At 35.7% G+C, this 27,841-nt stretch overlaps 1 pseudogene across 1 annotated transcript; it reads left to right on the top strand.

Annotated features, from left to right (window-relative positions):
* Positions 1 to 27,399, top strand: LOC309627928 (large ribosomal subunit protein eL21 pseudogene; annotated as a pseudogene). The gene has a single exon. The product of its transcript is annotated as a large ribosomal subunit protein eL21 pseudogene (transcript).
* The last annotated feature ends 442 nt before the right edge of the window (positions 27,400 to 27,841 follow it).

The following is a 27,841-nucleotide window of genomic DNA, read 5'->3' as shown; positions in this document are numbered from 1 at the left end:
TGAGATATGATAGGATTTATCCTGTTCTTGGAGCAAAATAAATAAGTGACCACAAATTACTGCTTAATATATATAATTAGAAGATCAAGAATGGGCATGTAGAAGTGGAGGTCACTTGCCTCCATAGAAAGTTATGATCTCTTGCTTTTTAGTTCCTAGATGTGAGCCAGTTCTCACACCCAGAAATCATGGATTGAAAAGCAGTGATCTCCCTACTCCCTCCCCTAAAAGGACCTAGGGCCACTTGTTAGGGTAACCATACACTGGGGAATGGGGAATAATAGATCTTTAGAGGACCCTTGGACGTAGGATCTGAGTTGACACTGACATTTGGGACCCAAAGTGTTGTCATGGCACCCCTGTTAAAGGAGGGATGAACACAATCAGGTAATAGAGTTCAGATCCATCTCATAGTGGGTCCACTGGATCAACTTTGGCCCAGCCTATGCTCACATCTCTGGTACTTAAACTGATATTCTTAGCTGTTGGCACAACCCTCATACTTCTTGACCTGTCGAGTAACAGCTAGAAGGAAAGGACTAGAAGTCTTGAAAGTTACGCTTTTTTCAAGATAGTAAATGAAAAAGCACTGGCTATTCTCTAATTGGCAGGGAGATAGGGCCACCTCTGCAGGGTAATGATATCCCCAAGCTTCCCTATGGGATCAGATTGAAGCTAGTCTCTGGCTGAGACCACATTCTTACTATACTTTTTTCCTCTGCTCTTTCCACTTGGAGTTCTCCCTTTCTCCTGAGAGATTTTCCCAATAAGTCATTGAACAGTAATTCCAGACTTAGGCTCTTCTCTAGGGAAACTATAATTTTTTTTTTAATTTTTAAAATTTTACATTGGAATATAGTTGAATCGCAATGTTGTGTCAGTTTCAGGTGTACAGCAAAGTGATTTAGTTATACATATTCTTATATCTATTCTTTTTCAGATTCTTTTCCCTTATAGGTTATTACAGAGTACTGAGTATAGCTCCCTGTGCTGTTCAGTAGGTCCTTGTTGATTATCTATTTTACATTTAGTAGTGTGCATATGCCAATCTCAACCTCCCAATTCATCCCTCCCCCCACTTTTTCCCATTGGCAACCACAAACCTGCTCTCTAAGTGTGTGAGTCTGTTTCTGTTCTGTAAACAAGCTCACCTGCACCATTATTTTAGATTCCACATATAAGTGATATCATATGATATCTGTCTTGCTCAGTCTGACTTACTTTACTTAGTTTGATAATCTCTAGGTCCATCCATGTTGCTGCAAATGGCATTATTTCATTACTTTTATGGCTGAGTAATATTCCATTGTATATATGTACCACATCTTCTTTATCCATTCATCTGTCAGTGGACATTTAGGTTGCTTCCACGTTTTGGCTATTGTAAATAGCCAATGAACATTGGGGTGCAAGTATCTTTTTGAATTATGGTTTCCTCCAGATATATGCCCAGGAGTGGGATTGCTGGATCAACTGGTAGCTCTATTTTTAGTTTTTTAAGGAACCTCCGTACTGTTCTCCATAGTGGCCATACCAATTTACATTCCCACTAACAGTGTAGGAGGAGGAACCCATAATATTTGAAATAACCTCCTCCACTCTCTACCACCTTTTGTTTTCTATCCTCTCACCCATTTGATTTTACTTTTTACATACCTCAAAACTACTTCACATTATATTTCTAAATAATTATTTTTAAAGGTATTCAAATGAACTCCCTAATTAGATTATAAGCTACTCTGAGATACTTTGTGTTGTTCACTACTTTAGCTCAGACAGAATAGGACCTAAGCAATAGTCGATACTCCAATAAATTGTTCATGTGAATAAGCAAATGAATTTGAAATGGTCAGCATTCATTTACCTTTAAATTTTGTTGTTCTTTATTGGGTAGTTTGTTAACTTATTCCTAAAGGGAAATTTAGTAGCTCAATTTAACATATACCTTTTTCTATTCTTATTGTACGTGTAGATTCAAATAGGATCAAGAAAATATTTTGAATAAAATTAAATAAACTCATAAGTAAGAATTTAGAAGTTTATATTAGTATAAGTTTAACCTAGTTTTAAACTTATTTTTCCAAATTTACAAACTGAGTTCTTTCCCTTTTATGTTGATAACCTATATCTTGGGTGTTCTAAACTTAAATATGATGATATACCTATACTCTGAAACATAGCAGTTTCCTAATTGCTCCCTACTGGTTAATAGTCATTTTATAAATGGAGCAGTATAATCTTTAACTATCCCAATATGCCATCCATTTAAAGAATGTCAACCTTTTGCACCTTTAGGCTTCTAAAACTTGGTGTAAGTGGATATATTTTACTATAGCCAGTATCTTATAAAACCTCTATAATTTTTGGAATTGAGTAGATTTTTGAAATCGTTATAGTCTTTATAGCAATATTAATGTATAAAAAGATTTCCTTTTTTTCACTTAAACTAATTGAATTATTTCACTACATATTTTATAGTAGCCTTTAAAATATAGTGAGATAACTTTAAAATATAGCACATTAAATCAAGAAGTTGACATATACTGAGAGAAAGCAGATACTTTGAGTTTATCTCAAGCTGTCCTGCATATTACAAAGCCTAGAGATTTAAAACCTTGAAACAATATTATTTGGTAGGAGTTTGGAGGCAACAACAATCAGAACAAAAACAAGACAGTTCAGTGCTTTTAAAAGTATCATCAAAGAATTAAGTCCAGTAGAGGAGGCATCAGGAGAACGGATTTGTCGTCCCAACTTTGCTTTATCTAGCTATGTGATCTGAGATATAAGTATTATCATCAATAAAGTGATTTTATTTGATCAATATTGAGTGAATATAATATAAATTTCTACTGTGTTTTGACTCCGTTGCACTCTTCGCTTTAATCCCGTGCATGAGCCCATTTGAGTTATGAGGTCACAGTTGCTCATATGGTCACAGTTGCCAAACCAGTAAATAGGAACTGTACATGCTTGACTTTTAAGTAGCAGTCCATGGATGACATTAAGAGATCTGGAAGAATACTTCCTGAATGCTACCAACTGAGCGTTTATAATTCTCCAAATTCATATATTAAATCCTAACTCTAAATGTGATAGTATTAGGAGATGAGATCTTTGTGAGGAGATTAGGTCATGGGAGGGGAACCCTCATGAATGGGATTAGTGGCCTTATAAAAGAGACCCCAGACAGCTTCCTTGTCCCTTCTGCCAGGTGAGGTTACAGCTAGTAGGAGCCATCTATGAACCAAGAAGTGGGCTTTCACAAGACATTGAATTTGTTTTGACCTTGGACTTCCTGGTCACCAGACTGTGAGAAATACATTTCTGTTATTTGTAAGCCACCAGCCTATGGTATTTGTTATAGCATCCCAAACACTCTAAGGCCCTGGGTAAGTTGCTCCCACACTAGAAGAGGTTAAAATTCTTGGCTGAATTTTAGACATGACAATGACAGGAAGCAAAAGTAAACTCTAGTGAAAGAAGAGGCTGTGTGCTCTAACCCTTCAACCCCTGAGTCTTACCATTCACGTTTGGGGTGATAAAACTGCCAGCTAAATTTGGGCAGCTAAGAGTTTAAGGAGCTGTGCTCTCCAAATTTGTCTGTAAAACTGGAAAACTGCAGCCTTGCAGGCATTCACTATGCCATTTTGACATGAGAACAAGAGAAGATAGATGGTTATCGGAGTTGGACACAGGGTAATTACATAGCCTAGTTTGCCCAGGACAGTCCTGATTTACATCTGCTTTTCAATAGCATTTGTCTCAGACAACATGTCCCAGTTTCAGATGATAAATTAGATGATCACTCTAGCTGTAAGTGGCAAATAGAGTTTGAAGTAGCCTTACGAAGTTTCTCATGGCACTAGATTGGAATAAGAATGTAGCTGCATTTGACTGTGTCCCAGTCTACTTAAGGAGACACAACAGTTGAACGAGGCATACATGTAGAGACTGCATTTAACTTGGGGAACCTAGATGAATAGAGAGGTGCCTATGACCATGTAAAAATTTACTTGGCTGTAGATACAAATGGCAGCATAATAAACAATATAACAAAATATTATTATGCCTGTCCATTAATGTCACCATGGCACTGTCAAATCCCTGGATAAAGGAGCCTAAATTGACTGATTATAACCTGAAATGACTATTTATCTGAGATTGAATAAGATTAAATTTTTCACTATGTTTTGAAACTAAGTTAAAACTTAGTTCAGTGATCGTTAAAAAGGAAAAAGTAATATATAGATTGAGGAATGTTACCAGCTACACGTATTTTTCAAACTGTTCTCTGAGATGTTCTACAGGTCCTCAGAGTGACATCAGGGGCAATAGGGTATCTTGGGGGAGGGATCTGAGCTCACCACCCCTGCTTCAATCAGTTTGATTCTGTTCCTACTTGTTACAAAAGGTTTAATTGAAGAAAAGATTTTGCTACTAATACAACGATATTAGAATAACATTTATTCCTCTGTTTTTCTCACAGCCTCTATCCAACACAAGTTTTACTGCTTCTGTTTTCAAAAGTCTGATCATTTCCTACTATCCCCACTGTTAATCACCATATTCACAACCATCATCATTTCTCACCTGGATTAATGCAAGGACCTCCCAACTGGTTCCCTTTTGCTACCTTTATTACCCAATAGTCTAGTCTCAACAGAGCAGCTGGAATAATCCTTTTAAAAAGATAAGTAAAATCAGGTCATTTCTGTGCTCATGACTCTTCAACAGTATCCCATATCATTTAGGCCCTACATGACCTGCCCCATATGGTACCTTCTATCACAAGGCCCTGTTTGAGCTGCCCTCTTCTACCTACTGTCTCTCTGATCTTATCCTTTTCCACACTTTCTTATTCTCTCTGTTCAGCTGGCTTCTCAGCATCACTATGTGCACAAACATGCTAATTATTCATCCACTTCAGGGTTTTTGCATTTTCTATTCACTATGACTAGCCCACCTTTCCCCCGGAGCAGGCACTAAAAAATAAGTTTAATGACCACTAGACCCAATGATTTCTACAAAATCATTTTTATAACTTTAGTTCTGTAATTATAAAAAAAATCGTGCATTGGAATACCTGGAATTGAACGAGATGTTCTCTTAAAACTCTTTAAAGGTGAAGAACTCTGTCTCTGTTATGCAGTTCTATGGTGTCAATTTCCAAAATGTCTATTTGTCTCCTGATAGGGGAATTTTGGACCACTGATGTCAATACCAAAGAAATTACAAATAGCATACATTCAACTACCAATATTTATAGGATAAGGATACCATTGCTATCTTACACCATGTAGCAAAGAATTTAAAAATTGCATTTGTTAAAATTTACAAACCTTAAAATCTTCACTCTAATAAATTCAAGGAATCCTGTCTTGTGTTCATTTTAGTCTTTCCTGTAGTTTTCACTTAGTTAGGTATTACTTACAAAATTAGCTTTATAATCATTTCCATAGTCCTCACATATTTAGGTATTGCTTCTAAAATTAGTTTTAAGATCAAGCCAAAAATACTGTCCAAATAATGTAAGCAGCCATACATTATTTCTAGAAATAGACACTTGAATGCAAACTTGTCTAGAGAACTGGAGTCCAATGATCAAGTCAGTTAACTTTTTGAGGATGCAGTTAATTTGTTTTTCTCATGTCGTAGGCAGCCACTAGAGTGGCCCTCAATTATCCTCACCTCCTAGTATTCACACCCTTGTTTAATCTTGCCCCCTTGACTGTGAGATGGACTTAATTCTGATGAATAGAATGTAAGAAATGATGGGTAGTCATTTTTGAAGTTAGGTTATAAAAAGTCTATGGCTTCTGTCTTGGGTGCTCTCCCTTTCTCTGTTACCTTGCCAGTTCTGGGGGAGGTAAGTTTGGTGTCCCAAAGCAGCCCTGTGGAGGATCCCACATGAGTGAGCTTGAAAGCAGATCTTCTGAGCTCTGTCAAGAGCTATGTGAGTGAGTTTAGACACAGATCTTCTGAGGGCTAAGAGCCATGTGAGTGGACTTGGAAGCAATTCTTCCCAGTTGACCCTTGAGGTGGCAGCAGCCCTGGCTGCCACATTGATTGCAGCCTTGTGAGAGATGCTGAGGCATAAACACTCAGCTAAGTTCTCTTGAATCTTTAACCATGACATAATAAATGTTTGTTATCACATGATATCATGGGAATATCATGCTAGGGATATGTTACCTAAGGATAACATTACTGATTACTGTAAAGTTCTTTCCTCTCTTAAATCCCTCCCTGCTTTGCTAGGGATAATCGGATTAGACTATAAGCATTGTCATTCTCACTGGTCAAAGAGTAAAAATAATCAACTTGAGGAGAAATGTGATTTTGCATTGTGATAAATCTCTTAAATGGCCAATTGGACACATCAAATATGTTTAATGTATGTTAATTTTGTAATTTTGTCCTAAAACTCTAGACTTTTCAAAAGTTAGTTTCCTAAATCACCTGCCCAACTTTAGTCTAAAGTGATAAAGTTAAGACAGTCAAGCCAGAGTGACTGCTCTAGCCCTCTTGCATAAGAAAGTTTACCTAGAGGAGACTTAGTTCTGTTCAGATCTGGGCTGCCTCAAAATGACAGCAGTAGACAGGCTGGTCAGGAGGCAGCAGCCTTGATCTTCATGACTGCTGTCCTTACATTCCAAGCTTATACCAATGCCCTTTGAAATGACATATTTTGATCCTTCTGGTCCATCCACACTGGTATGGTTTTAATTTGTCAGAGTCCATTGATATCAGTCTTTCACTCATGGCCTTGCTATATTATGGCTCTGGTACCAGGGACCTCTAGCATCACTGAGCCTTTTATTTGTACAAAAGGAGAAATCTTTCAACATTATTTATATAACTAGCACCTCCATGGCTCAAAGCAGCAGCCTGCAGCCTCAGCTTTCTCCCAATTTTTTACAGCCTTTCTGTATATATAGGAGCATCAGTATTTTTATTTCTACCATTTTCTCATAGCTAAACTTCAATGTGCATTTATATATATAGATACATGCAGACATATGATCATACACACATACACACAAATATAAGAATTTTTCTTTTTTCCAGCTAAACGCAGTGTAATAATTATGTAACAGTTAATAAAGTAGATAAAATAATGATTACAATAGTTTTTACTATAAACAGGTGACACCTTATATTAAATACCAATTAAATACAGAAATACCTTAACTGTATACTAATATTAATCTGTTTTTGTGTCCCCACAAAATAGAAAATAATAGAAAGTTGTCTATTCACACACTCTCACATACACATACATGAACACACACACGCCCACGCCCACACTTTTCTCCTTGGAGAACATTTACCAACAACATGCTGTTATTTGTTTAGGTATTTCATAAGCAAGTCATCTTTAGAGTTCTCTGATAATAGTCCCCAAGTGCACTTCTTTGGTTATTTTTAGTCAGGTGTTGACTTATTATATACTAACAATTCTCAGGTCACATATGTTTGAAAAATGCTGGATTAAACAAGGTGAAATAAAAGTTGTCACCTCAGGAAATATTAGATTTTAATATGCTTATATGTATTATGAATGTGCAGTGGGGGACTGCAGGACGCAGCATTCCTCAGAAGAACTGATAAAGAATTGTTGTTTAGAAAAACTATATTTGGGGAAAGAAAAAGGAAGAAAGGAGAGAAAAAGAAAGAGAGAAAGAGTATGGAAGGAAGGAAGGAAAGAAGGAAGAGAGGAAAGGAGGGAGAAAGGAAGAAAGAAAGGATGAAAAAAAAGGAAGTAAGTAGGAAAGAAGGGAAGAAAGAGAAAAGGGGACACATATTACTTTTCCAATTGGTTAAAAGACACAAAAAATAGATAATTCACTGGCTGGAATCTACCTAACATACAATTGTGCTTTTACATGTATAACTATCAATCACATCGTAAGTGATACGACTACTTAAAAAAAAAAAATATCAAGATTTCTAGAAACCAAATGGGTAAAAGCTCTTTAAGGTGTACATTTAACCTTTTTAACAGGCTTGTTTTTAACATGAACGCTTATTTAAATTCTTAAAGACATCTTCATGTCTTTTTTGTTCTTTGAAGAAAGCTTTAAATCATATCAATGAACTTCAATTATAAATAGCCCTCATGCTTCTAGGAAATAAAATGAAAATATTATTAACCAATTCTCCCACCTGAGAGACATGGGAGAGTTAGGAGAGAGCAAGGACTACAAGTGTTTAATGAAGATATGAAATGTGAAATACCTAGTTAAGTAGTTCTTAGTAATAATTATTACCAACACAATATGGTACCAATTGATATTTTATTGTGCTATAAATATTGCAGCCACTTTCCTGCATAAATACTAAAGTGTGAAATTTAAACTATTTGCTGAAAGAGCTTGCCAGATCTGAAACTACACAAAGGAAAAACAAAAACCAAAAGCCAAAAACATAAGTACTCTTATAGTCAGAGGAACTCCACCTGACACTTCACTTCCCTATTCAGCTAGCACAGCATAGACTCATTTTTTTTTTCCTGAGCTGGTTAAAATATCTGTGTGTATAGTATTCTTGAATGAATTAATCAAGAGGAGGGGTAGTGGCACATAAAGAGAGATGATTTGGTATTGTAAGAATGTCAGTCCCCTGAGGCACTACAGCGACAGTACATAATGTTAAGTGGATGATAATCCTCAATTACATCAGTCAAAGGATATAGTCAAATCTATGAAGGCCACCTGTATGATTGTCTTGTGCAAACAAGAGCATTGGTTTTCATTTCAACATCTTTGCTTGGCCTATCTCTCTAAAATGAGGCATCTCTCATGGCTAGATTTCCATGTGTTTCCCCTCAAAATTACATGTATTTTTACATGTATTGAAACATTTACATGTATTAAAACATTTGAGATTCACGTTTATAATCCACCCTCCCACCCATTGTTGGGAGTTAGATGTTTTTATCTTTATTTTATAGGTGCAGGAAGTGAAGCTCCCAAAGTTCAAGTGATTTGACCAAGGACACCCAGGTCAGAAGTGGGCAAACCAGATTTGATGCCGTCTTTCTGCTTCCAAGACAAGAACGCTTTTACTTATACCAGACTGTGGAAAGAACCAGGCTGTAATATCTATTTGCTAAAATTTCATGGCAGAGAGATCTTGGAGCAGACTCTCTGAAATGATACTGTGGATTTTACTACATCTACTGATATAGATGCTTGACAATCCTGCAGCCTGTGGAACAAAAACCACATTCACAGAAAGATAGAAAAGATGAAAAGGCAGAGGGCTATGGACCAGATGAAGGAACAAGATAAAACCCCAGAAAAATAACTAAATGAAGTGGAGATAGGCAACATTCCAGAAAAAGAATTCAGAATAATGATAGTGAAGATGATCCAGGACCTCAGAAAAAGAATGGAGGCAAAGATCGAGAAAGTGCAAGAAATGTTTAACAAAGACCTAGAAGAATTAAAGAACAAACAACAGAGATGAACAATACAATAACTGAAATGAAAACTACACTAGAAGGAATCAATAGCAGAATAACTGAGGCAGAAGAACGGATAAGTGACCTGGAAGACAGAATGGTGGAATTCACTGCTGTGGAACAGAATAAAGAAAAAAGAATGAAGAGAAATGAAGACAGCCTAAGAGACCTCTGGGAGAACATTAAACACAACAACATTCTCATTATAGGGGTCCCAGAAGGAGAAGAGAGAGAGAAAGGACCAGAGAAAATACTTAAAGAGATTATAGTTGAAAACTTCCCTAACATGGGAAAGGAAATAGCCACCCAAGTCCAGGAAGTGCAGCGAGTCCCAAACAGGATAAACCCAAGGAGCAACAGGCCAAGACACATAGTAATCAAATTGACAAAAAATAAGGACAAAGAAAAATTATTGAAAGCAGCAAGGGAAACACGACAAATAACATACAAGGGAATGCCCAAAGGTAAACAGCTGATTTCTCAGCAGAAACCCTACAAGCCAGAAGGCAGTGGCATGATATACTTAAAGTGATGAAAGGGAAGAACCTACAACCAAGATTACTCTACCCAGCAAGGATCTCATTCAGATTCGATGGAGAAATCGAAAGCTTTACAGACAAGCAAAAGCTAAGAGAATTCAGCACCACCAAACCAGCTCTACAACAAATGCTAAAGGAACTTCTCTAAGTGGGAAACACAAGAGAAGAAAAGAACCTACAAAAACAAACCAAAACAATTAAGAAAATGGTCCTAGGAACATACATATCGATAATTACCTTAAACATGAATGGATTAAATGCTGCAACCAAAAGACATAGGCTTGCTGAACAGATACAAAAACAAGACCCATATATATGCTGTCTACAAGAGATCCACTTCAGACCTAGGGACACATACAGACTGAAAGTGAGGGGATGGAAAAAGATATTCCATGCAAATGGAAATCAAAAGAAAGCTGGAGTAGCAATACTCATATCAGATAAAATAGACATTTAAATAAGCAATGTTACAAGAGACAAAGAAGGACACAACATAATGATCAAGGGATCAATCCAAGAAGAAGATATAACAATTATAATTATATATGCACCCAACATAGGAGTACCTGAATACATAAGGCAACTGCTAACACCTATAAAAATGGAAATCGACAGTAACACAATACTAGTGGGAGACTTTAACACCCCACTTACACCAATGGACAGATCATCCAAAATGAAAATAAATAAGGAACCAGAAACTAAACGACACAATAGACCAGATATATTTAATTAATGTTTATAGGACATTCCATCCAAAAACAGCAGATTACACTTTCTTCTCAAGTGCACGCAGAACATTCTCCAGGATAGATCACATCTTGGGTCACAAATCAAACCTCAGTAAATTTAAGAAAATTGAAATCATATCAAGCATCTTTTCTGACCACAACGTTATGAGATTAGAAACGAATTACAGGGAAAAAAGTGTAAAAAACACAAACACATGGAAGCTAAACAATACGTTACTAAATAACCAAGAGATCACTGAAGAAATCAAGGAGGAAATCAAAAATACCTAGAGACAAATGACAATGAAAACACGATGATCCAAAACCTATGGGATGCAGCAAAAGCAGTTCTAAGGGGGAAGTTTATAGCTATACAAGCCTACCTCAAGAAACAAGAAAAATCTCAAATAAACAATCTAACCTTACATCTAAAGGAACTAGAGAAAGAAGAACAAACAAAACCCAAAGTTAGCAGAAGGAAAGAAATCATAAAGATCAGAGTGGAAATAAATGAAATAGAAACAAAGAAAACAGTAGCAAAGATCAATAAAACTAAAAGCTGGTTCTTTGAGAAGATAAACAAAATTGATAAACCATTAGCCAGACTCATCAAGAAAAAGAGGGAGAGGACTCAAATCAATAAAATTAGAAATGAAAAAAATAGAAGTTACAACAGACACCGCAGAAATACAAAGCATCCTAAGAGACTACTACAAGCAACTCTATGCCAATAAAATGGACAATCTGGAAGAAGTGGACAAATTATTAGAAAGGTATAACCTTCCAAGACTGAACCAGGAAGAAATAGAAAATATGAACAGACCATTCACAAGTAATGAAATTGAAACTGTGATTAAAAATCTTCCAACAAACAAAAGTCCAGGACCAGATGGCTTCACAGGTGAATTCTATCAAACATTTAGAGAAGAGCTAACACCCATCCTTCTCAAACTCTTCCAAAAAATTGCAGAGGAAGGAACACTCCCAAACTCATTCTATGAGCCACCATCACCCTGATAGCAAAACCAGACAAAGATATTACAAAAAAAGAAAATTACAGACCAATATCACTGATGAATATAGATGCAGAAATCCTCAACAAAATACTAGCAAACAGAATCCAACAACACGTTAAAAGGATCATACACCACGATCAAGTGGGATTTATCCCAGGGATGCGAGGATTCTTCAATATACGCAAATCAATCAATGTGATACACCATATTAACAAATTGAAGAATAAAACCCATATGATCCTCTCAATAGATGCAGAAAAAGCTTTTGACAGAATTCAACACCCATTTATGATAAAAATTCTCCAGAAAGTGGGCATAGAGGGAACCTACCTCAACATAATAAAGGTCATATACGACAAACCCACAGCAAACATCATTCTCAATGGTGAAAAACTGAAAGCATTTCCTCTAAGATCAGGAACGAGACAAGGATGTCCACTCTCATCACTATTATTCAACATAGTTTTGGAAGTCCTAGCCACAGCAATTGGAGAAGAAAAAGAAATAAAAGGAATAAAAATTGGAAAAGAAGTAAAACTGTCACTGTTTGCTGATGACACGATACTATTCATAGATAATCCTAAAGATGCCACCAGAAATCTACTAGAGCTAATCAATGAATTTGGTAAAGTTGCAGGATACAAAATTAATGCACAAAAATCTCTTGCATTCCTATACACTAATGATGAAAAATCTGAAAGAGAAATTAAGGAAACACTCCCATTTACCATTGCAACAAAAAGAATAAAATACCTAGGAATAAACCTACCTAGGGAGGCAAAAGACCTGTATGCAGAAAACTATAAGACACTGATGAAAGAAATTAAAGATGATACCAACAGATAGAGAGATATACCATGTTCTTAGATTGGAAGAATCAATATTGTGAAAATGACTATACTACCCAAAGCAATCTACAGATTCAATGCAATGCCTATCAAATTACCAATGGCATTTTTTACAGAATTAGAACAAAAAATCTTAAAATTTGTATGAAGACACAAAAATCCCAAATAGCCAAAGCAGTCTTGAGGGAAAAAAACAGAGCTGGAGGAATCAGACTCCCTGACTTCAGACTATACTACAAAGCTACAGTAATCAAGAAAATATGGTACTGGCACAAAAACAGAAACATAGATCAATGGAAAAAGATAGAAAGCCCAGAGGTAAACCCATGCAACTATGGTCAACTAATCTATGACAAAGGAAACAAAAATATACAATGGAGAAAAGACAGTCTCTTCAGTAAGTGGTGCTGGGAAAACTGGATAGATACATGTAAAAGAATGAAATTAGAACACTCCTTAACACCGTACACAAAAATAAACTCAAAATGGATAGAGACCTAAATGTAAGACCGGACACTATAAAACTCTTAGAGGAAAACATAGGAAGAACACTCATTGACATAAATCACAGCAAGATCTTTTTTGACCCACCTCCTAGAGTAATGGAAATAAAAACAAAAATAAACAAATGGGACCTGCACAACAAAGGAAACCATAAACAAGATGAAAAGACAACCCTCAGAATGGGAGAAAATATTTGCAAATGAAGCAACAGACACAGATTTAATCTCCAAAATATATAAACAGCTCATGCAGCTCAATATTAAAAAAACAAACAACCCAATCCAAAAATGGGCAGAAGACCTAAATAGACACTTCTTCAGAGAAGATATACAGATGGCCAAGAAGCACATGAAAAGCTGCTCGACTTCACTAATTATTAGAGAAATGCAAATCAGAACTACAATGAGGTATCACCTCACACCAGTTAGAATGGGCATCATCAAAAAATCTACAAACAACAAATGCTAGAGAGGGCGTGGAGAAAAGGGAACCTTCTTGCACTGTTGGTGGGAATGTAAATTGATGCAGCCACTATGGACAACAGTATGGAGGTTCCTTAAAAAACTAAAAATCGAACTACCATATGATCCAGCAATCCCACTCCTGGGCATATACCCAGAGAAAACCATAATTCAAAAAGACACGTGCACCCCGATGTCCATTGCAGTACTATTTACAATAGCCAAGTCATGAAAGCAACCTAAATGCTCATAGACAGACAAATGGATAAAGAAGATGTGGTACATATATACAATGGAATATTACTCAGCCATAAAAAGGAACGAAATTGGGTCATTTGTTGAGACGTGGATGGATCTAGAGACTGTCATATAGAGTGAAGTAAGTCAGAAAGAGAAAAACAGATATCATATATTAATGCATATATGTGGAACCTAGAAAAATGGTACAGATGGACCAGTTTATAGGGCAGAAATAGAGACACAGATGTAGAGAACAAACATATGGACACCAAGGGGGAAAAGTGGTGGGGGTGGTGGTGGTGGTGGTGTGATAAATTGGGCGATTGGGATTGACATGTATACACTGATGTGTATAAAACTGATGACTAATAAGAACCTGCTGTATAAAAAAATAAATAAAATAAAATTCAAAAATTAAAAACAAAAAAACAAAAAAACATTTGAGCTCCTTTCCATGGGAACTGCCATCTTCCAGTAATTTGCCAAAATGACTAACACAAGGATAAAGAGGAGAGACACCTGCTATATGTTTTCTAGGCCTTTTAGAAAACATGGAGTTGTTGTTTTGGCAACATACATGTAAATATACAAGAAAGGTGCTACTATAGACATGGAGGGAATGGGCACTGTTCAAAAAGGAATATGCCACAAATATTACCATGGCAAAACTGGAAGTGTCTAGAGTGTACCCAGCAGGCTGTTGGCACTGTTGTAACAAGTTAAGGGTAAGATTCTTGCCAAGAGAATTAGTGTATGTGTTAGGCATATACACTCTAAGAGCCATGATAGCTTCCTGAAGCTCATGAAGGAAAATGATCAGAAAAGAAGGAAGCCAAAGAGAAAGGTACCTGGGTTCACTTGAAGCCCCAGTCTGCTCTACCCAGAGGAGCACAGTTTGTGAGCACCAATAGAAAGGAGCCTGAACAGCTGGAACCTATTCCCTATGAATTCACAGATTGTAAAAGTTGAAAAAGTTAGGACTTTTTGTTTTTTTCTTAATTGAATAGAATGTAGTATCTCCTCCCCCAAAGAAATATTTAAAGCAAACTTTGTGTCCTAATTAATTAGGTAATATCTTTACTATTAAAATTTAGTGTTTTTCTTGCTAAAAAAGAAGTTTGAACTACTCTCTGGTCTGTATAGGACAGTATGATTCAAACATTCTGCTGCACTTCTGGCTCAACAAGTCACAATGAACAAAGAGTGTGTTAAATGGGGCAGATATAGCTTTCTTCAAATCATTTTGCTCTTCCATATTCATAGAAAACCTCCCTTGTTTGTCAGATCTGTTTATTTCCTTTTCTTGTTTTTTCATTAATTATTAACATCCATTTTCCCCACTAATCTCTTCCCTCCTGATTTTTCTTTAGATTAGATCAACTCCACTCCTATTATTCACTGCTCTTGGAAGTGAGGAAAAGATAAGCAAACATAACTGGAGAGATTAAAAAGATAAACTGGAGAGCTAGGGGTAGGGCTAAAGAAGCCAGAAGTATAATGGGGGCTGAATTCTAGAGATACAGCTAAACGTGTTTCTCTCTGAAGGAAACAAAATTCAGTTCACCAATTAATAACTTGTTCTCCCTTCTGCCTGGTACACACTCTTCTAGGTCAATGCCTGCTCAGCTCTTTCTCATAAGTTAGGACTCAGCTCATAAATTACTTTCTTTGAGCAGCTTTTCTTAATTTCCCAGTATAAAATAATGCTCCTTCATCACTTACATCACATCACCCTGTTTCAGTTTCTGTATGTCACCTGAGACTATCTGAATATATTTTATGTCATCACACATTCGTTGTCTCCTTCAAATAAAAAGTAACCTCCGTGTGGGCAAGGTTCTTGTTTTTCTTTGAAGTCTCTATCACTGGCATCAAAAGAAAAGACATAATTTTTTTTTTTATAAAGGTAGATATTTCTCTTCATAGAAGTTATAATTTAATTAGAGAGTGGAATAACTAGAAAAAGCCTGAATAGTACAATGCACCTTGTGAGCCATCAGTCCAGGTTCATGGATGAGAGAAATCAATACCACTAAAAACATTTGGGAAGACTTCATAGGGGATGTGAGCTTTAAAATGGCCTCTGAAGAACAGGCGAAAAGAAGAAAGAGTGTTCCCAGGGAGGGGAACAGCATGCACAGAGATAGTGGGGTAAGAATTAGCCTTAAATGCTACTAAGTGGTTTATTTCACACCACCAGCTCCTAAGGTCTTTCATGCAAGAGTGCCATTTGAAATTATCCTCCTGAATTTTTTATATTTAACACCATGGCTTCCTTAAGGAACTGGTTGTAAAGGCATCACTTGTCTTTGTGCTCAAGTGTAGTGCTCAATAAGCCTATGTTCAATGAAGTGCTGTCTTTCTGACAAGACAGATGAGGCAGTGACATTGTGAGCAGAAATTGAAGACTGTGTGGGCTGTGGCTTTCACAGCAGGGATTTGTCAGACTAGTCTGGATTTCATTTGGAAAACCTTAAGCGCATTTTCATGAGGATGTCTACATGGGCTGGCATAAGAGTTTCTCACTATTGCCCTAGGCCAGCGTATACACATTGCCTTCTCTCACCTTTTGATTTAGAAGCTGTCAATTTACCACTTTCTCCATCTGATGAAAACCCTGCCTAAGGATCATTTTATTCCACAGGGTATTTAGTTAGTGGAAGGGAGGCAGCTAAGTATGAATTTTTAATATTGGGGAGTGGGGAATTAGCAAAACCAAATTTTTTCTTGTGGTTACCTTTGATATTGTCTTGTGTGTTTGTGACTTTGTGTGGATGCATGTGTGTGTTTCGTGTTTGTCTGTGTGTGTATGTGTGAGTGTCTGTTTTCCTGCTCCTTTTCTTTCTTTTCTTTTATTGTCGTATTGACAGGACTGTGCCCTTCTGGACTGTACAATGTCGAAATAGAAAGCAATCTATTTTGAAACGGCTGTTTTAAAGAATAATTGATGGAGATGGAAACCACTAGTAGGAAAGAAAAGGAATACAGATGATAAGTTACTAGAGATCTGAGTGTTACAAACATTAAAAATATTGAGACACACTCATGCCAAGAGGTTTTGATTTCCTAAATAATAAGAAAAAACCTAATTGGAAGCATCATTTTCTTGATTTCTAGTAAGACCATATCTACAACCAAAGACAAGAGCTGACATACAGATGCTGAGGGTACCATTATATTTAGAAAAGATAATCTTATCTTTGAAAGTTTCTATAGTTATGAATGACATTTTTTATGGCTATTAGCGATGTCCTTAAAATTTCTGTAAAACACTTCTATAAAGTATGATGATAAACTGAATATTGGGTTAATTTTTATTTAAAAATCTTTTCCCAATGTGTATATACTCTTATATATGTTCAGGTATATGTTATGGTGACATATTTTTATAAATGTACTGTGAAGATTGTCAATACAGCTGTCACCTAATATAAAAGGTTACTATCTGTGATGGATGTTGGATGACATTTAAAAAATAAAAATAATTTTTAGCAATACTTAAAACTATTAAAGATATTTTCCTTTAAAAGAAAACATTGTAGAAAAAGGTAACTTAAGCAATGATATTTTGAGTTTACATTAAATGAAAATGATAAGGCAGGATAAAACAAATAACCAATGTAATGCTCTTGGTTTAATAAGCTCATAACTTGGAAATGTATCACTGGTGCGTTCAAAATATAACCAATTTTGGGTGAACATTTAAAGAAATTATGGAGAAATAACCTAATTATAAAATTTTAAAAATTCAACCATAAATGATCTACATTTACTTTGAAATGTTATATAATTATTTCAAATCTACTGGATTCGATAAAACATAGAAAGTAAAAATACTAAAAAGATTTGTAGCATTCAGACAGCAGTACAGCATATCTCACCAATTGTGATAAAAGATTTACAGGCTAAATTACAGAACTGTACTTAATTGTCTATATGTTTATTCATTTATTTGATCCTTCATTCATTTATAATTTCATTGTGCTTGTTAACAGAGCATTTGTTTAGCCAATTGAATTAAATAGTTGTTTATTCTAAGTTAGGAACTTCCTAATTGCTCCTGGTTGGATTTGGACCAAAATTTTCCATGCCTTAATTTATAAAAGAGGTTATATGTCTGTTTACTAGTTTGGGCTCACCTAAATGCTAGGTTGAAAATTAAAATACATTTGCCTTTTGGGACTACAGTTTCACTTTCTGAATGTTTTCTCACTGTTTGTCCATATTCCCTTCATTTACTGTTGGCACTTGCATCCTCAAACCCATCTGTTCTGCTGTGTGTTAGTCACTTCATATAAGGCAAGTATTTCACTTATTAACAATATCTGTAATTTTGGAATGCAGCACCTTTCCCTGTTAAGAGAAAGTCAAGCTTTAAGCAGCGAGTGGGTATAGAATTGGGGGAGCTAGGTGTGGCATTTGAGGAGTGTCTATTTCAGAGGGGAAAGTATAAAAGGAAAAAGGAAAACTAACATTTATTAAATACTATTATTATGTGCCAGTTACCCTGCACATGCATTTATCCATTTTATCTTATTTGATGCTCAAAATAATCCCATGAGCTGGGTATTACTGCTATCATATTATAAGTAATATGTATTTTTGGTAATGAAATCTAAAAATTACCTATCTGAGATGGCTGTCAAGTATCAGACTATGCATTATAAAAGATTCAGGCTCCATTAACTTAGGGTTCCTCTATGGTAATGCAGTCCACTATGTAAACAGGTGTCATATGACTCTCTTATGTTGCCCTATGGGAATTGGCAACTGGGGAATTGGCACAAGAATGCGGGTACTCTGGCTATTGCTAATGTTGTGAGTAATAAACTCTTCATCTCTGACCCAGGAATCTCATGTCTTCTATCAGCTTTCATGAAACTGTGGAAAGCTAACTTGTTAGGTTCCAAATAGAGTAAAATTGTGGACCCTTTACAGCTCTTGGCAATGATGCCATGATTTGACTGGTAGCTTTATTTTCTTAGTGGTACATGAAGTAATGGTATATTCGAAAATTAATGGCTTCTTGGATTCAATGACATGTAGTATCTGAATATATATTCCTACACTTACCATGAATAGAGTCAATGGCATCCACACTTTCTCTCTAAGAATCTTGTCAAATTTCAAGTTCTTACAGCACAGAGCTGACCAGAACATGGTATAATCCCAATATTTTCATTTAAAATTAGACCTAGAGAGAAACCTCATATTAGCTTTACTCGAGCTCTGTTTTGGAAAGCATTTGATACTGGCCCACCTAAGCAACTCATACTTTTATTTCTCACTTTCTATTCCCACCTTGTACATAGTCTCCTGGGAAACTTCCTTGGAGGAGGTTTGTCTGAGAAAGCTGGCTTTAGGAATTTTTGGCTGCGACACTCTATTCCTTACTCTTTTTTAATGAAATCAACAAGAAAATTTATTATTTTAGAGTGAGGAATAACTGTGAAAGGGCCAAGACACTTCTGTCTTATATATTATCTCCCTGTAGACAAGCAACATGGGAAGACAAATCATCATTACAAGATTTTGTGGTAGGCACAGAATTAAACAATATTAATGTCATTATGTTGTTTACTAGCATATGATTGAAAAAAAAAAAAAGCAACAAAACCCATTAATATCCTTTCCCTGGGATGCCAGTGTCCAGTGTATCATTTGCTCCATTGGCTTAAGCCTTATCTCAATGGTTTCATTCTTCAGGATAAGTGCTTTAGTTTTGGACATCAGAAAAAATTCAAGCTGTTGAGATATGAAAGGAAAGAGACTGAGGATTTCTGAAAAAGACACACATTTCCTGTGGGCATTGTCTGGAATGGGCATTTGAAGATGGATGGAAATGTAGTAGCCATCTTCAACCATGTACAGAGCTAGCCTGTAGACAGGCCAAAATATACTTAGAAATAGCAAGATGGAAATCACCAGATGCCAATTCTGTCACTCTGTACTCAGCAGAAAACTTTCCTGGGCTAACCTTGCATGTCTTTTTTGCCTTCCTTCCCTGGCAGGAGTTGAGGGGCTTAGTGGGATAGAGTAGATTTGAGCAAAAGACATGGGCTCTCACTTATTTCTTACTACAGCTCTTCTCATTAATTTTCAGCCTAGTTTAATTCTTCCCTAGCTGAGAAAAGAGATATCAGTTTTCTTAATTCATGAATAATTGCTGGTCTTTTTTTTTTCTCTCTTTCTGATTCCAGGTATAGAATTATTTCAGTATTGAAGATTACAATGTAGTGTTCTTTTTCTCCAATGTCCTTTTGAGGGACAAGAAAAGGGTATTGAATGGAAATGAAAGTAAACCAGTTTTGTTTTGTTTTGTTTTTTTAAATAATATTTATTTATTTATGGCTGTGTTGGGTCTTCGTTTCTGTGAGAGGGCTTTCTCCAGTTGCGGCAAGCGGGGGCCACTCTTCATCGCGGTGCGCGGGCCTCTCACTACCGTGGCCTCTCTTGTTGCGGAGCACAGGCTCCAGACGCGCAGGCTCAGTAGTTGTGGCTCACGGGCCTAGTTGCTCCGCGGCATGTGGGATCTTCCCAGACCAGGGTTCGAATCCGTGTGCCCTGCATTGGCAGGCAGATTCTCAACCACTGCGCCACCAGGGAAGCCCCAGTAAACCAATTTTTGAAAAAGCAAATTTCTAACAGCCACAAATGAATGATCCATGTACCATATTTTTATGTATATCATTAGCCATTATACTTTCTTATTATTATAGGCTTTTAATCATTATTCCTCTAAACAAACTATGGCTTCATGCATATCTTACTCTGTTTTATGTAATTTCTGTTAGTTCTTATAAATTTTATCATATTTCTTTGCTTTTATAAAATTACTATTACATTTATTTTATGGTATTTGATTAAGAGTTTCAACATATCAGATATTGAAACTCATATTTTTCAGACCATTGCTCTTAATAAACTTATTATCTGATTGATTTTTTTTCTGTTTTACACTTTAATATTTGCTCTTATTGATAATCATAGAAGTTACATGTAAAAAATAATTTTCCCATTTCATCCATGCTAGGTGCATTGTTCTGTAGGGAATAATTCTCTTTCATAATCACAAAAGTGCTTCCAAAGATAGTTTTGTACTATTTCTTTTGAAAGTGTCTTTTGAAACACCATATTTTCATGACCATATATAATTTCCTGAAGCCTTTTTATAAAAGGCTAAATGGTAGCTTTTATCTCACTTTCTTGATACAGTTTTTCACATTTCTATCACAGGTTTTACTTTTCTTTCAGCAACATTATTTTTAAACTTCAAATAGTAGTAGAATTCTATGTCACTTCCAAACCATTGATCAGGCTATTGTAAATAACACCTCATTCTCCATCATGATTCTCTGTTACTTTCTTTCACACTGGCTGTAGTTACAAATGAAAGAAGGGTCAAAGTGAGGTCACTGCAATTGCTTTGAATATGAGTGAATAGTGACCTCTGCAAGGTAGAGCCAAAGCTTGGGATTTGAGTATGGCAACAAATACAGGGAACTGTTAGTTCTAAGGATGCCCACCAATAAGTGAGTCAGAGTATGTTAAATATTGGGGATCAGTATATAGGCCAGCAAGACTCAAATAGATTTGGAAATGTGTTTGAACTGAGTTCTAGATCCAAGAAGCTGTCACTATTTTTATTTAACAGGGTCTGTAAAGCCCTGCCAATATAATAAGATTGTACACAGTAAGTTGTTATAAAAAGAAAAAAATTGTCATTATTTCCAAATAATATAGCTATTATATTTGTTCAAAATTGCATCTCACCTGAGAGTCCTGAAAAACAATGGCTTACACAAAATTAATATTTATTATTGTTATTATTATTGTTGCACATAAAAGAATACTAGGGGTAGGAACTTCCCTATTGATATGAGTTTTCCTGACATTATCAGAGAATGAGGCTTCTTCTAGTTTTTGCTCCATCTTCCTTAGTATGTGATTGTTGTTAATGTTTTCAAGATAGCTAATGGGCAGTAAGGATCAGGACAAAGGGAAAGAAAAAAAAAAGATCATGGCTAGGTGAGTCTGCTCTGCTATTTAAATATTTTTTCCTGGAAAGTGCATTTAAGAATTTCTACTTATATAGACTATGTCTCATGATCATCTCTACTCTCCAAGTGAGGCTGAAAGACAGTTTTTAAAGCTGCATTGATATATTAAATAACATTAGAGATTTTTTAGTAAGAGAGAGGAGGATGACCATTGGGTAGGAGAAAAATAGTCTCTGCCACACTTAAACATTAGAAAACCAAAGAGAAGAAACCGAAAATTCTTGGAAATAATGAGAACATTTACTATGTGGATTATGGTTAAGACAGATACACAAAATCAAAATGCATTTTTGTATGCCAGAAGTTGAAATGTAGAAACAATAACAGTCACTACCCAAAATAAACTGTAAATACTTGGAAATTACTCTAAAAAATTCATAATATTTATTTGAAGCTCTTCACACAACTTTCTTGAGAAATGTGGGAAAAGATTTTAATGACTGGAGACACATGACGTATTCTTGGATGAAAAATAGAATGTTTTAAAAATATCAGTTATTTCCAAATTAGTTTATTGGCTTAGTGTAAAGCCAATGAAATGCCAATTTTTTTCCCATCTTCAACTCAATTCTCAAAATTAACAGGAAAAATAGTAAGAACAGAATATTAAGATGCTTTTAAATTGTAACAAGGATAGATTTGCACTACCAAACATAAAAACGTGTCATCATGTTATAAAAACAAAATAATGCAATTATGAAAAGCCATAGTACTGAGCAAGGTTTAGAAACCAGATCAGTAAAACAGAATGAATTGTCACAAAATAAAGTAAAATATATACATATATTGTATTTATCATATTCTTAGTATATGATAAAGATATCATTATAAACTGTTAGGAATGAAATAGACTTTTCAACAAATATATGAAAAAAGTGTACTTAAAAATAAAAAATCAAATCAGACCATTGTTGTATCCAAAACACCCAAACTCCAGATGAATTAAAGTGTTGAAAGTAAAATTCATAAACAAAGAAACAATAAAGAAAAGAATTAAAAATCTAGAAAACACTGATCTCAGATCAGAAAGGGCTTTTTGAGCCTTCTAGTTCCTGAAAATTATATCACAAGGAAAAGACTGATAAATTTGCTAGATTAAAATTTTGAAACTATCTTGATGGTAAAATACCATAGAAAACATTGAACAGTCAGAAACATATTTAAAGTAAAAGTGACAAAGAAAGAGGATGTAGAGACATAACTGAAGGCCAGCACTGGACAGTGGTGTACAAGTTATAGAAATAACTGTCTGGCAAGTATTTTGTTGATAGCATAGTATAACTAAACACCAGGGTTTACAGAAAAGCCTTAATTTCAATTTATATAAGACTTACCATTGGCAGGTTTTTATATTATATTGATAGGTTTTCTCAATATGGACACATCTATGACATGTTCATAACTTCATCATCCTGAGTTATATTAAATCATGGCTTAAATCCCATAAATTCTGATAGATCAATCCAGCAGCATTTGTCCTAATGTACATGTATCAATAAAACATAAGGTATAAAACTTGTTCATTTACTTTATCACCTCTCAAGTTGTGTTACTATGTTCTTCCCAGTAGTGTATTTCAGCTTAATATATTTTATTGCTTTGCTGCCATCCAAGAGATTTCTACAGTCCTCATGTTTCTGTTTGTTCTTAAAGTGCCTATGTGAATATATTTTATTTCAGCAACTATAAAATGTCTGCTAGCTACTTAGAAATCATTACACTTTGGAAAAGAAAACCACCTTTAAATCAAATTGAATATGCATGGGTCTTTAAAAGGTCTGACCCTACTTAAACAAATGTTACCTTAACAGAGCAATTGATCTCAAGGAGGATCAATTACGATGAAAATCACTAACTTCAAAAGAGAAGTCTTGTCTTTGGAAATGAACATGAAATTATTCCTTTGAATTCTAATAATACATATGCCATTAGAAAAATGAAATGCCTTTATCACAGAGAAGATATGGAAATGTATGTAAGAGAATTGATTACATAATAATTAGTTCTTGCTGTTTAAGTTCATTAGTATTATTCATGGAATAAATAGACCGTATATGCCAGAGCTAGGTTTTCTTCCAAATTCTGTGAACTACTTTAAAGGAAATACTGCCTTTATTTTTAGGGAAAAAATTTAATAAGACTTTTCTTGATTCAAACAAATAATGACTTTATTTTGGTTAATGTTAATTCAAGACCTAAACTGATCACTTTTCTGGATATATTATCTTTGAACATATTAGGGAATGAAATACTTCTTTCAGATAAGAGAACTACTTGTGCATATAAACTATCTATAATTTATCTTTATTATTGTTAAAACAGTGGCAAAAATTCTCATTTACCCTATTATCTTACTTGCTGAAAGTAAAACTGAGCCATGTACACACAAACCAACATATTTAAGTGAAAATTAAAAGTTCATTTTGATCTGTGTAAACCTTTGTAATTAACCAAATATGTGGAATTAAGAAAACAGATCCTTATTTAACTCATTCATGTATTAACACATTTAACAGCAGTTAAATGGCCAAACCTCCATTCCCTTCTTACACATTTCTAGCTTAAACAAATTTTTACACAAATATTTAAAATTTAATAGGTATTTCAATAAGTTAAAGTATTTTGTCTTTTCAAAAATATACCTTGTTCATGATAAAATGTCTTTCTTTAAGGGAGGATATTGGTATATATAATACTCACTGCTTATGATGCATAGACTGTCAGAGTTATATAATAATGAGTTTGAAATGATTAAGTGAAAGCCCTTCCTAAGTTTCTGTAGTGTGAAGACTAAAAAAGAAGGTGATTTTAATGTGCTTGCAAAAGAAATGTCATGATGTCCCTGTTTGGCCAGTGTGGATGTGTTTTCTGCTTGGGCCTTGTATTAGTTTGCTAGGGTTGCCATAACAAAGTATCAATACCACATACTGCATGGCTTAAACAACAGAAATTTATTGTCTCACAGTTTTGAAGGCTAGAAGTCCAAGATCAAGGTGTCAGCAGGGTTGATTTATTTTGAGCCATCTCTCTTTGGCTTAGAGATACCCATCTTCTCTTTGTGTCTTCACATGGTCTTTCCTCCGTGCCTGTCTGTTCTAAATCTTCTCTTCTTATAAGGACACCAGTTATAATGAATTAGAATCAACCCCAGTGACCTCATTTAACTTTAATTACCTCTTTAACAGCTCTATCTCCCATATGATCACATTCTGAGGTATTGGGTGTTGGTACTTCAACATATGAATTTTGGAGTGACATAATTCAGCTCATAACATACTTTGAGCAAGAAATGAATCTTTCTGCCAAAGGAATTTAAACATCTCTATCATCATCACAGTAGGCAAAACTGTGGTGATGATGATAATGCTGACTAGGGAAGAAAGAGTATAGCTTATAATCAACACAGAGTAAGAAAGCTAAAATTACATAGTGCAGTAATACCCAGCCATTCTCTTTTAACGAAGCTGGCAGTCACCATTTTGGATACATATTGCAAGGAAGAAAACTGATATGATTAGTTCTACTAACTTAAGGTGTGAGTGCTATTATGTTTAGTTTTTCTCTGTGTACCAGAATGCACAAATGGTCCCAGAAGACCAAGAATAAAATAACCAGGTGGCAAGTGCTTTGGCCTTCCAAACTGAAGTGCTACATACTTATGCCAGACATGCAAATGAAGAGGTCAAAACTCAGTTTTGCAATCCTTGGCTCACTATCTACCTTAGCCTCAAAAGTTGAGCTTGGGAATTAGAGGGATGATTTTTCTTCAGCAGAAACTTATACTTGTTTAAAAAGGGGTAGGGGAAATTGTGCTTTACCTCATTTCAAGTCAAGGGTGATGGTCTTGACTTTGGTGCCTGCAGTTTGGGAGCATATTGAACTGGCATAAGATGCATACCTAAACACTTTCCCCACTTATATTCTCCTCTCAAAAAGTGTAGAGGCTAGAGGCTGGCAGAAATGACCTACAGAAGCAGAATAGAGCTCTGTATTAGGACAGTAACTGCACTCTAATTCCCAACACAGTAGACCAAGACTATATCTTTTTTGCTGAAAAAATCTGGGCCATATGAACAAGAAAAAGCTGGCCATGGGCTGACTTAGACATGATCCAAGAGCATAAGACATCTCGAATAATGAGAGAGAATTCAGAGAACCATAACACTACTCTATGAAAGAAAGTGATAGCTTTAAATACCTACCTGGTCCAGAATGTACCATAACCCTCATGACAGTACTGGTCATACATGACCTTCCCACTAGCATCATGTCCAAGTTAGGGAAGAAGGGAAACTTATACTTGAAATGTAATTCAGAGTTCTGACTGTTAGATACAATAGACATTTAAGTTGTATAAATGATATTAGGCTCAAAACTAAAAGTGAACAGAGAGCTTTTTTTTTCTGAGAGTCAGGAGATAGGATTCAAGGCCTGCCCAAGATTTCACATGGTGACAGGAAAGAACCAAACCTACAGGATAGATTTGAATGTGTACCCAGCAGGAAAGAATATTTGTTTCTGAATTACATGCAACCCTCGTTTATTTGATTAATGCTTAAAAAATGTTAAATACTGCTCAAGTCTCTGGAATTATTCTTTTTTTTAATAAATTTATTTATTTTTATTTATTTATTTTTGGCTGCGTTGGGTCTTCGTTGCCATGCATGGGCTTTCTTTAGTTGCAGCAGGCAGGGGCTACTCTTCGTTGCAGTGAGTGGACTTCTCATTGCGGTGGCTTCTCTTGTTGCAGAGCATGGGCTCTAGGTGCTCAGGCTTTAGTAATTGCGGCATGAGGGCTCAGTAGTTGTGGCTCATGGGCTCTAACGCGCAGGCTCAGTAGGTGTGGTGCATGGGATTAGTTGCTCCGCGGCATGTGGGATCTTCCCAGACTGGGGAACGAACCCGTGTCCCCTGCATTGGCAGGTGGATTCTTAACCACTGTGCCACAAGGGAAGTCCCTGGAAGTATTCTTTAGGGCTCCCTTCTTGCCAGATTGTCCAAGAAACCTGACGGGCTTTCAAAAAGTGAGAAGTCCACCTTCCACATTCTTGTGGATTTACCTTTCTGTGTATCTCTGAGTTCTTGTCACAACTTCCATGTGTTGCTATGGTTGAGTCTTCATTATCTGCAGTGCATGAAATTTGTCTGGGCTCTGATTCCCAGAAGAAGCTAGCATGATCCCTTGAAGGTGAAGAATTGCACCTTGTTTATGGTAGGATCCACTAAGAAAGCTTCAGTTAGATTACAGCCTGTGGTCTTCTGCAATTTTTAACAATATACATAGGTAACATCTTCATACACCCTGCCACCTTTTATGTGCTATACCAGAGTGTCCGCCAGGATGCTTCTATTGCTGCCATTCATCCTAGGAGATCAGACAGGTTTCACTTGGCTACCATTCAAGGATAGCAGTCAATACACTGATTCCTTTCTGTAGAGGCACGGTCCTGTCAGCCCTGACCTACCTTTCCCATCCCCACCCACTGCTAGTAGATATTCATGGAGAAGGTGCAGAAAGAATGACATGCTCTCTCAGCTACATCAACTTTTTAAGGAACTGGCACTTGATTTCTTTCCTTTCAACAAATAGGTTTGCAGATAGTAATAAAGTCCTTAAAACAATAAATATACATCCTATTGCAAACAGCCTGGGGCAAACTATAACTTGTTTGTAATAGGAAGTGATGCCTTGAAACTTTCATAAACAAATCCATACCAGATCAGAATAGAGAGACTGATCTTAACAATACCAGTTAAAAATCATTGTTTCCTTACTCAGAAAGTGAAATAGATCGGAGAATTTTCTAAATATCACACACACACACACACACACATAGTACTCTAAACTGTAAGCTTTTCACATTACATGGTCATAATCCATTCAGTTTCGGAAAGTCTTTTTATCATCTTCATAAAGTGGTAAGTTAAAAAAATCATTGGTTTAGGTGGAATTTCTCTGTCCATTAGCATCAG

Source organism: Balaenoptera borealis, assembly GCF_965194805.1.
Source record: "Balaenoptera borealis genome assembly, chromosome: 4".
NCBI classification, from domain to species: Eukaryota; Metazoa; Chordata; class Mammalia; order Artiodactyla; family Balaenopteridae; genus Balaenoptera; species Balaenoptera borealis.
The sequence above is the reverse complement of the archived record's forward strand: the minus strand, read 5'-3'. Positions and strand labels throughout refer to the sequence as shown.